We start from the raw sequence: 12,855 nt of genomic DNA, 5'->3' as shown, positions 1-12,855 counted from the left end.
TGTATTATTGACTGCAAGAATATATAGTCATGACCATTTTATCTGAAGAGAAAATTAAGGATGACAAGTTACTTGATGAGTTAGTGGCAGTTTCTGCTTTTAAACATGAAAGGCATGTGTATAATATATTATAGACGTTAATAAATGCCACGCAATTCTTTGATCAAGTAAGCAAGTTAATCCTTGAGTTTAATAGTTTCATATGGTCACAAAAATACTTTTGAAATATAAATTATCTCAAAAATTACAACACCTCATCATATCATAACAAGAAAGATGAAACCCAATTTTTTTCTTCTTCCGGATATCTTAAAAAAACTTCCATTTAATTTTTCTTTTGCATAAGCTCTTGAGTAAGTTTCAGCTTACGTAAAGTCTTTGAAGAAGTGTATGAAAAAAGAAATTGAAATTGAAGGAAGAAATTGTTTCTTTGACAAATAAAGCTCTCACCTAAATTATTCTTCATGCCCTTGTCCATGAAGAATAATTTAGGGGTTTAATGTTTGAAACCTATTGGAATATGTCTTAAACTAGCTGATCGATACATGAAAATTCAGTATGGCATTGTTGAGGATGTTTTAGTGAAAGTGGGTAAATTGATCTTCCTCATTGATTTTGTGGTGCTTGATAAGTGACAAATTTATTTAATTTCTAATATACTTTTAGGTCCCTTATTAACTTGTATTGTTAAAAAATATATGAATCTCCCAAAGTTATTGTATATATTACGTATTTAAATTTTATAGATAAGAATGATTACATTACATCTTTTCCATTTTGATTTTTAGGTTTGGATGATAAAGCTTTTCAGTGTAGAATGAAATGGTTTTGTGAGATGGCATATAGGGTTCTCAAAACTAGGGTAAAATATGGAACTTAATGGATAAGTAAGAGTGTACTTTATAGTTATGAATTCCTCCTAGTTATGAATTTACGGTTTCAAACTGACACATCTCTAACATAAACCATCAAATCACTTCCAAAAACACTTAATTAAACACTTTTACTACCAAAGAATCCCTAAAAGTCTAATAATGATCAACTCAAAAAAGACTTTAGTCCAAGCTAATTTCTAAAGTTTAATAATATTATTCCTGTTTGATAGAAACTAACCAAACAAGTGTCAAGTAATTTCTATTTGGATTCCTATTAATTAAGGATAAAAAAGTTTGATTAACCATGACAAAACAAGCGTCCATAACACAATTAACCTAAATCCGAATTTTATCAAACATATAATTATGCATTATAGACTTCATCAATTTCTATTCAACTAACCTAAACAAACGATAAATCAGTTGAGCAATATCAGTTACAATTACACTAAACAAAATTATGTATGATCTAGCAATATCAAAGAAAGAAATAAAACATAAAACAAAATTGGCATTTAGAGTTAAACCTCAAAAATCCGTTACAAAGTACCCTCTCAACATAGTTTGATCATAGGTGTTTACCCTTCCATTACAAAGGATTGTCATATTTGAATTCGGTAAAATGGCGGCTCCAAGATCCTTCCGGCTCAAACAAACAACCTTATTTATACTGCTCAAATATGAAAACCTAATTTCGAATTTGTATGAACAAGAGTTGGCCCAATAGGCGTTAATCGGCCCATTGCAATAAAAGATCAAGTGGCCTAAACTCATATTTAACTTCAATCCTCTAGACAGTGGCGGAGCCACATGTGGACTGGGATTGGCCATAACCTACCCATTTATTTTGTGAAAAGACTATAATACCCATGAGTTAATTTTAATATTACTGTCATGCCATTTACCAACTATCCCACTCCCATTTTGTTTTTCTTTCTGAAACGCGTACATCTTCTCTCCGCCCCCATCACTGCTCGCAACTCCCTCCATCTTCAATCTCTTTGTCGACCCTCTCATTTGCAACTCTCGCGCACTTCACTCATCTTCTCTACGTGTCTATCTCTCTCTATGTTCATTACTACATAGCCATAAACCCTAACTGTAAGTTATATTTTCAATCTCCTCGTTAGATTTTCCTTTTTCCCTTAGGCTTTGTTTGAGAGTTGGATTTTGGAGGGGAGGGGAAGGGAAGGAAAGACTTATGGAGTGGTAACCCTTGTTTGCGAGTTTTAAAAAAACAAGGGAAAGGTTTTGGGGGGTTTTGAAGGGCTTCATTTGTCCAATTTTAAAGTTCCCCCAAATTGGGGGGTTTTGGGGGGTTAAACATACAAATTGACAATTTTGCCCTCTTAATAAATCTAAATTCCAATTTTAGACATTACTAAAATTATTACAATCTTTTTTCAAAACAACTTATTTATACAAAACAGCTTATTACGACCTCATTTACAAAAACCGCTTATTCAAAACAACTTATTTATACAAAACAGCTTATTACGACCTCATTTTCAAAAACGGCTTATTCAAAACAGCTTATTTATGCAAAACAATTTATTACGACCTCATTTTCAAAAACAGCTTATTTATGCAAAACAGCTTAATACGATCTCTTTTCCAAAAACAGCTTATTCAAAACACCTTATTTATGCAAAACAACTTAATACGATATCTTTTTCAAAAACAGCTTATTCAAAACAGCTTATTAATCCAAAACAGCTTATTACGACCTCATTTTCAAAAATCGCTTATTCAAAACAACTTATTTATACAAAACAGCTTATTACGACCACATTTTCAAAAACAGCTTATTCAAAACAACTTATTTATGCAAAATACAACTTATTCAAAACAGCTTATTTATGCAAAACAACTTAATACGATCTCTTTTTCAAAAACAGCTTATTCAAGACAGCTTATTTATACCAAACAGCTTATTACGACCTCATTTTCGAAAATCGCTTATTCAAAACAACTTATTTATACAAAACAGCTTAATATGACTTCATTTTAAAAAACTGCTTATTCAAAACAACTTATTTATGCAAAACAGCTTAATACGATCTCTTTTTCAAAAACAGCTTATTCAAAACAGCTTATTATGAGCTCATTTTCAAAAACCGCTTATTCAAAACAACTTATTTATACAAAACAGCTTATTATGACCTCATTTTCAAAAACCGCTTAGTCAAAAATCGCTTAATACAATCTATTTTTCAAAAACAACTTATTCTAAACAGCTTATTTATCCAAATCAGCTTATTATCCCCTCTTTTCAAAAAACAGCTTATTTATGCAAAACAACTTATTACGACCTCTTTTCAAAAAACAGCTTATTCAAAACAACTTATTTTTACAAAAAAGTTTTGGATAAATAAGTTGTTTTTGAAAAAGAGATCGTAATAAGTTGTTTTGCATAAATAAGTTTTTTTTTAAAAAAAGAGATCGTAATAAGCGGTTTTGCATAAATAAGCTGTTTTGAATAAGTTATTTTTTTGAAAAGAGGACATAATAAGTTGTTTTGCATAAATAAATTGTTTTGAATAAGAGGTTTTTGAAAATAAGGTCGTAGTAAACAGTTTTGTATAAATAAGTTGTTTTGAATAAGCGATTTTTGAAAATGAGGTCGTAATAAGCTGTTTTCTATAAATAAGTTGTTTTGAATAAGCGGTTTTTGAAAATGATGTCGTATTAAGCTTTTTTGTATAAATAAGTTGTTTTGAATAAGCTGTTTTTGAAAAAGAGATCGTATTAAGCTATTTTGTATAAATAAGCTGTTTTGAATAAGCTGTTTTTGAAAAAGAGATCGTATTAAGCTATTTTGCATAAATAAGTTGTTTTTGAAAAAGAGGTCGTAATAAGCTGTTTTGTATAAATAAGTTGTTTTGAATAAGCGGTTTTTGAAAATGAGATCATAATAAGCTGTTTTATATAAATAAGCTGTTTTGAATAAGTTGTTTTTGTAAAAGAGATTGTATTAAGCTGTTTTGCATAATAAGTTGTTTTGAATAAGCTGTATTTTGAAAATGAGGTCATATTAAGCTGTTTTGTATAAATAAGTTGTTTTGAATAAGCGATTTTTGAAAATGAGTTCATAATAAGCTGTTTTGTATAAATAAGTTGTTTTGAATAAGCGGTTTTTGAAAATGAGGTTGTAATAAGCTGTTTTGTATAAATAAGTTGTTTTGAATAAGCTGTTTTTGAAAATTCTGTCGTAATAAGCTGTTTTGTATAATAAGTTGTTTTGAATAAGCGGTTTTTGAAAATGAGGTCGTAATAAGCTGTTTTGCATAAATAAGCTGTTTTGAATAAGTTGTTTTTGAAAAAGAGATTGTAATAAGTTGTTTTGTGTAAATAAGCTATTTTGAACAAGTTGTTTTTTGAAAAGAGGTCGTAATAAGCTGTTTTGTATAGATAAATTGTTTTGGATAAGTTGTTTTTTAAAAAAAGATCGTAATAATTTGTTTTTCATAAGATAAGCTATTTTTTAAAAAGAGGCTGTAATAAGTTGTTTTGTATAAGTAAGTTGTTTTTAAAAAGTGATTGTAATAAGTTTTTTTTTTTTATAAATAAGTTGTTTTTTAAAAATAGATCTTAATAATTTGTTTTTCATGTGATAAGTTGTTTTGAATAAATTAGAAGTTAAATTACGAAGTATAACAATGTATTGATTTTAAGAGGAAAAAGGGTAAAATAGTAAAATTATAACATAAGTCCTCAATCTCCTTTCCTTATTGGCTTTTTAACTCCCAAACAAGGGGAAGGTTTTCCCTCCTTTCTCCCTTCCCTCCCTTTCCTTCCCTTCACCTCCTTAACCTTTCCTTTCCTTCCCCTCGAAACTCGCAAACAAAGCCTTAAGGTTCTTAGCTGTTATCATTGTTTGGTGATGAACTTGAGTGAGTTTTTGATTTGGTTTCACCTTCAATTTCTCCATAACCTAATCAAACCCTTTTGAAATAACCAAACCTGTTTTCCTCTGATTGAATTATTATTTGAGGTTGAAACTATATTGATTGAAGGAATATGACAAAAATGCAGGTCTATACATACAAGAGGGAGAAACTATGGTTGTTTGATTATGTGATAATTGATAAAAAAAAATAATATTATTGATTCAGTTAAAGAGAAGGCTTCTCGATAAAAATCAAAGAGAATAACATTTTGTAAATTTTTTAGGATTTATATATTTTCTTTTCCCATAGTTTGTTCATCAGAGCATTGATTTTATTGTTCAGCACTATGAAGAGGCTTTAGTACATCAAACATAATAAGAAGTGTCTTAATTACTCATCACTGTTGCTGAAATTGATTTTTCTAATAAAAATTCATTATCATCTCTATTTAAGATTATTTTCTCAATTACTTCTCGTTGTTACATGTTATTGAAGAGTCTCATTCATCATTTTAGCGGCCATTCCAAACTTTTTGGTCTAGCTCCGCCACTGCCTCTAGAGATATGTAATTTTGACCATAAGGACGTTCGAACTGGGCTTTAGGTTCAACATGAAAGTTGTAGCTATGTTCCTTAGATTTTAAACTCAAATTTGCACTCCTCAATTGCATAATTGCAACTAAAGTTATGATCGGTGTTGTGAACAGGGATCATTATACATTAAATATGAAAATTAATCAATATATGATAGGCACGAAAAGCTCTCAAAATGCAAGACTATAAAGGATGTGCCAAAATGACTGATCAATTGGGCAAGGCAGATTGATTTGTAAATTGAAGGAATCTTTTTATGGTCTAAAACAGTCCCCAAGGAAGTCGTACACACACTTTGATTCCTGCATGCTTCAGATTGGCTAGAACATATTTGAGTATTACTATTGTATTTATTTTAGGTGACTTGGTGATGGTTATTTTATATTTCTACTATTGTGTCAAATACATATTGATTGTTGCTAATAATTTAAATGACATAACTAAAATAAAAATCATATTTGGAAATGAATAAAAATCATATTGGGAAATGAATTTGACATGAAGGACTTAGGTGTTGTTAAGAAGATTTTCGAGATGGTTATTGATAAGGATACGAGTGTTAGAAAATTATGGCTCTCTCAGAAAATCTATTTTGAAAATGTGACAACATATTGACAAGAATAATGTTAAAGTCGTGAGTACTCCATTGGTGAATCACTTATTAAGCTCTTATTGAGGCAGTGTTTAAACATAGATACAAAAGTTTAGTATATGTCAAAGGTTCCTTATTTCAATGTTACAGATTGTTTAATGTCAAAAGTTCATTGTATAATATAAAATCTTAATCTTTCATTGATAAGATAATGAAATTGTAGTTGCTTTGGAGTCGAAGACAAAATTAGTCGTACTTTTTTTTTCTTTCAAAAAATTAGTCATACTTCGTCAACAAATAGCATGTGTTCTTTGTTTGTGCATATGTTTTTTTAATCTTTTAAACTAAATATTGTTGCTCTAACATATACATTAGGAGGGCCGACCCTAAGCAGGTGCAACATGACCATTTGCACAGGGCCTGATCTAAAAATTTGAAAAAAAAAAACTTAAATCTATAGATAAAATCCGTCATCAAATATCAATTTTTTGTAGATAAAAATCTAAAATACAATAATTTTATTGTCAATTATGCGTTATCTATAGATAAATATTTATTTATTTGTCTATAGGTAAAAGTCCTATTTAAACTATTGCTTATGTATTTAACGATAACTTAGTTGTCTATCAGTATTGATGATGATTGATTTTGTTTCCAATACTTTTTAAATGAGAACTGCTAAGATTTTAATGGGCCTCTGAATTCGATCTTGTAAGATTAGTTTTTTTTTTTTTTTTTTTACTGTGTAGTTTTATCATTCAAAAGGAGATACACAAATCAAAAGAATATGAATATTTGCTTGCTTTGCTTGTGAATTACTTTAATACGTTTATAAATTTCGATAGCGTTGATACATTCTCTTGTATTGTTGATGAAATGCAGTGAGATTATACCCGAAATGATTTAATATTTTATCCATCTGAATTTCGTACTCCTTTTCGCATGAATATCGTAAATTGATAATATCGACTCTGACACAAAAGTCTAATATTCATCAAGTCTCATTCAAACAACTTTTCCATTTACTATGCCATCGACCCGTTAACGCATGGGTCATATGGAAGGTAATATTTGACGGTAATAAGTAATAAAATAGTTTAAATGAATGTCATAATTGTCATATAGTATTTCATAACATTAAGAAGCATAGACGTTGGTACTGTACCATAACATAATTTTCCATGACAACGTCCTTGATATCGTAACATAACATTATAGGTTAAGTACAGGGACGGAGCTAGGTACTAATGAAAAGGGGCAGCCGCCACCCATAAAATATATAGGACCTCTATATGACTCATGTGCAGATTAACCGTTCGCCACCCATGCTTTCATATCTACTTGGTTCATTTATACTAAATTTTTTTTTTTTTAATTAAAGGTCCACTCATATTCTCTTTTTTCTTATCATCCACTCATATTTTTTATAATAATAAATATAGCATATTGAATTGATCAGTCTATTAAGTTTTATTCCCATTTCCAAGTAGAAGCCAACAACGTTTGGGAAATTAGGGGTGATAGAGATACCCTAAATCATACATTCAAGAACAATTATATTCTAAAGTTTCAATTTCTAAAAATTTCAAGTACCGCCACACCTCAAGATTTAGTAGTAGATATTTGTTATTGTTTATCTTATTTATCATGTCTTATATTTTAACCGCCCTCGATAAATTTTTCTGGCTCCGTCCCTGGTTAAGTATAGCAAGGCGGGTTATCATTTATAAGTAAGAGATTAGGTTAAGTATAGCGAGATGGGTTAACGGTTATTCCTTTCCAAAAAAAAAGCATATAATTAGGAACATAATTTTATTTTACTTTAGATAAACATTAAATGCAAAAGTGTGGGAAAAAAATTAGGTTAAGTATAGCAAGACGAATTAACATTTATAAGTAACGTAACATAATAGGTTAAGTATAGTGAGACATGTTAAGATTTATAAGTAAGAGATTAGGTTAAGTATAGCGAGACGAGTTAACGATTATTCATTTCCAAAAAAGCAGCTTATAATTAGGAACATAATTTTATTTTACTTTAGATAAACATTAAATGCAAAAGTGTGGAGGAAAAAATTAGATTAAAATTATAGATGACTTTTTGCATAAATTGAACCTAGGGTTAATATAGTAACGTTACGCGAAAAGATTAGGTTAAATTTAGGGTTAATATTGCATCACGGGTTAACATTTAGAAATAATAGATGACATTTTGCATAAATTAAATCTAGGGTTAATATATATTTTGCATAAATTAAATCTAGGGTTAATATAGTAAAATCATATTAAAAAATTAGGTTAAATCTAGGGTTAATGCGATGCGTTTATTTTGCTTTGCATGACAATAGGAGATTTCCTTAACAAAATAAGATTTTGATTAAATTAACTAAATTCAATAGGTTTAATTAAACAGGGGTAGTACAGTAAAAGTAAGCATAAAATTTAGGTTAAAATTAGGACAACAGTTAACGTTCGGTTAACTTTAATAAATAAGAGATGTTTGCGTTAGAGGTCGACAAAAAACTAAATAACGCATCTACGAAAAACTACTCTAAAATTACATTGATTGCATTTACTATAAAGTACGGTACCGTTTAGCATGCACCCATGGATGTATTGGTCCAGATTGGACCAAGATTTATGACCATTAGATTATACAAGTTTATAGATCCTATAATGCATTCACCACGCTACATTTTAATTAGTTCTACTAGTTAGAATAATTTTTTATTTCCCTTTCTCTCTCCTTTAGGAAATTTATTGCTGGAAACCCCTTCTCCTCCTCCACTTTCTCCCTCCATCCTTCTTGCTATTAATGGAGTTCCATACAGTGGGATAACCCTTGCTCTTTTCTTTTAGACTACTTAGCCAAACACAAATATATTTTCCTTTCTCATATCGTTATACCCTCCCTTTTCCTTTTCTTTTTAAATTCTAGATCTCAATTTCCATCTTTTAATTTTTGCATTATCTATGTACAAACAAATAATATCAATTCCTTAGGCTTTGTTTGTGAGTTGGGTTTTGGAGGGAAGGGAAAGGGAAGGGAAGAAAAGGTTTATGGAGTGGTAAATCCTTGTTTGCGAGTTTTAAAAAAACAAGGGGAAGGTTTTGGGGGGTTTTGAAGGGTTTCATTTGTCTAGTTTTAAAGTTTCCCCAAATTGGAGGGTTTTGGGGGGTTAAACATACAAATTGACAATTTTGTCCTCTTAATAATTCAAAATTCCAATTTTAGACATTACAAAAATTATTACAATCTTTTTTAAAAACAACTTCTTCAAAACAACTTATTTATACAAAACAGCTTATTACGATCTCATTTTCAAAAACTGCTTATTCAAAACAACTTATTTATACAAAACAGCTTATTACGACCTCATTTTCAAAAACCGCTTATTCTAAACAACTTATTTATACAAAACTGCTTAATACTACCTCATTTTCAAAAACCGCTTAGTCAAAACAGCTTATTTACACAAAACAACTTATTACGACCTCATTTTCAAAAACCGCTTATTCAAAACAACTTATTTATACAAAACAGCTTATTACGACCTCCTTTTCAAAAAATCGCTTATTCAAAACAACTTATTTATGCAAAACAGCTTAATACGATCTCTTTTTCAAAAACAGCTTATTCAAAACAGCTTATTTATACAAAACTGCTTATTACGACCTCATTTTCAAAAACCGCTTATTCAAAACAACTTATTTATGCAAAACAGCTTAATACTATCTCTTTTTCAAAAACAACTTATTTATACAAAACAACTTATTACAACCTCATTTTCAAAAACCGCTTATTCAAAACAACTTATTTATACAAAACAGCTTATTACGACCTCCTTTTCAAAAAATCGCTTATTCAAAACAACTTATTTATACAAAACTACTTATTACTACCTCATTTTCAAAAACCGCTTAGTCAAAAATCGCTTAATATAGTCTATTTTTCAAAAACAACATATTCAAAACAGCTTATTTATCCAAAACAGCTTATAATCACCTCTTTTCAAAAAACAACTTATTCAAAACAGCTTATTTATGCAAAACAACTTAGGGCTAATGGTATTTTACCCCCCAGTAAAATATATTTTTTGATTTACCCCCTGTAATTTTTTTTTTTAATACCCCCATAATAGGTCATAAAAAAACGACTTTATTTTTATTTTTTTGCAAAATTTTTTCGTTTTTTTATAACCTATTAGGGGGGTATTCCAAAAAAAAAAAAATTATTTTATAGGGGGTAAATAAAAAAAAATTATTTTACAGGGGGAAAACAAAAAATGACCTATATTACAGGGGGTAAAACACCATTAACCCAACAACTTATTACGACATCTTTTCAAAAAACAGCTTATTCAAAACAACTTATTTATAAAAAACAGTTTTGGATAAATAAGTTGTTTTTGAAAAAGAGGTCGTAATAAGTTGTTTTGCATAAATAAGTTGTTTTGAATAAGCGGTTTTTGAAAATGAGGTCGTAATAAGCTGTTTTGTATAAATAAGTTGTTTTGAATAAGCGGTTTTTGAAAATGAGGTTGTAATAAGCTGTTTTGTATAAATAAGCTGTTTTGAATAAGTTGTTTTTGAAATAGAGGTCCTATGAATCTGTTTTGCATAAATAAGTTGTTTTGAATAAGCAATTTTTGAAAATGAGGTCGTAATAAGCTGTTTTTTTGCATAAATAAGCTGTTTTGAATAAGTTGTTTTTGAAAAAGAGATTGTAAAAAGTTTTTTTGTATAAATAAGTTGTTTTGAACAAGTTGTTTTTTGAAAAGAGGTCGTAATAAGTTGTTTTGTATACATAAGCTGTTTTGGATAAGTTGTTTTTGAAAAAGAGATCGTATTAAGCTGTTTTGAATAAGCTGTTTTTTTAAAAGATGTCATAATAAGCTGTTTTGTATAAATAACCTGTTTTGAATAAGTTGTTTTTTAAAAGAAGATCGTAATAATTTGTTTTTCATAAGATAAGTTGTTTTTTAAAAAGAGATCGTAATAAGTTGTTTTTAAAAAGTGATTGTAATAAGTTTTTTTTTTTTTATAAATAAGTTGTTTTTTAAAAATAGATCGTAATAATTTATTTTTCATGAGATAAGTTGTTTTGAATAAATTAGAAGTTAAATTACAAAGTATAACAATGTATTGATTTTAATAGGAAAAAAGATAAAATAGTAAAATTATAACATAAGCCCTCCATCTCCTTTTCTTATTGGTTTTTTAACTCCCAAATAAGGGGAAGGTTTTCCCTCCTTTCTCCCTTCCCTCCCTTTCCTTTCCTTCCCTTCCCCTCCTTAGCCTTTTCTTTCTTTTCCCTCAAAACTCGCAAACAAAACCTTAGTAGACTGAAATCACAAGCAAAAGTAAGGAGTTTGACGACTGAATTTTTATTTATTTGAGATTTTGGTTATAGTAATGGTAGCTGAGATATATATTGTACTATTGTAGTAATGGTAGTGCTGTCTTGGCCTTCACTGTCCTTGTTACCGGTGCCACACTGGCTTTTTCAACACCCAAATGTTAATCATTTTGAAGAGTTGTGGTGACAACACCATGTCCGTTTCAACTGCCATTGTTTCTCGAAACAAGGAAGAGAATAAATAAAAATAGAAGGAGATGAAAATATATAGGGAAGAGGAACAAAGGATTAAAAAAGAATTTCAGAAGAAAATTGTGAGACCTATGGCCATAATAATTGCTCGGTTGAGAGCAGAGAACAATCAATTTTTTGTTTTGTTTAAGAGAGAGGTAAATTAATGAACATTGAGGATTATGTGGAACGATCAAATTGAAGAAAAGAAAACAAGGTAAGTGGGGGAGATAGTATATCGATGGTGCAAAGTATTATTGTGAGGGATAAAACAATCTATGAGTAAAAATTTATGGTCCATTATGGACCAATTTTCCCACAGGTCCATTTTATACGGAACCATAAAGTACTACACTCTATCTATCTTCAACTATGAGTAATACTTCATCTGGTCTCAAATATAAGAAAAAATTCTCTTTTTAGATTCATTAAATAATTAATATATTTATTTTACAATGTAGACCAGATACATTAACAACTTAATGAACCTAAAAAAAAGAATCTTTTCTTATTTTTAAGATCGGAGGAAGTGCACATTATTTACTATAAAATACTGCACTCTATCTTTAAAGATAATTTGTTGTACGTCACTCATTGTGGGTAAATTGGATAAATTAACTTTTTAATTATAAGATTATACCTTAATTGTTTTCAGTTTTAGAGGAACTACAATTGATTCTACAAATGTAACATGAGAACAAAAGCATGGGTAGCTACAATTTTATATATCAAAGATTCCTTACACATGAATAGAGGACAATCGAATAACAAACTGCGTCCTTAAATCTTTTTAGATGACAAAATCAATCTCGTAAACACAACATTCATGGATCTATAAGATATGACATTGCTATAAAATTTAAAGTTATGAATTATTGCTTTTGTACCTAAAAAAGATTTGATTTTAGATTAATTTTTAATTTAAATTTATTGTTGAACTCATTTTATCCAAACACATACTTTATATTTAACTCGCATATATATTTTTTATAAAAAAAAACATTCAACTAATTTTTAAACAAAATCATTTTATAAAATTAGTTCAATTAAATCAATATAATTTTCGTTAACACAAAACTAAACATAAACCTACAATATCACACCATCTAGGTTACAAAAATATAATTTTTTAAATGAGAAAAAAGTTATTTAAAAAAATATCTTTGAACCAACCAACCAAACCCGCCCCAAGTGACAGCAATTCAAAATCCAAAAACAAGGTTATTTAAGTCATTTCCTTAATTAAATAAACACAAAACTCTCTACGCGTTTACCAAGCTCCTAAATTAAGTAATCAATCAAAATAAATACAAAC

Source organism: Medicago truncatula, chromosome 4, assembly GCF_003473485.1.
Source record: "Medicago truncatula cultivar Jemalong A17 chromosome 4, MtrunA17r5.0-ANR, whole genome shotgun sequence".
Classification (NCBI taxonomy): domain Eukaryota; kingdom Viridiplantae; phylum Streptophyta; class Magnoliopsida; order Fabales; family Fabaceae; genus Medicago; species Medicago truncatula.
The sequence above is the reverse complement of the archived record's forward strand: the minus strand, read 5'-3'. Positions refer to the sequence as shown.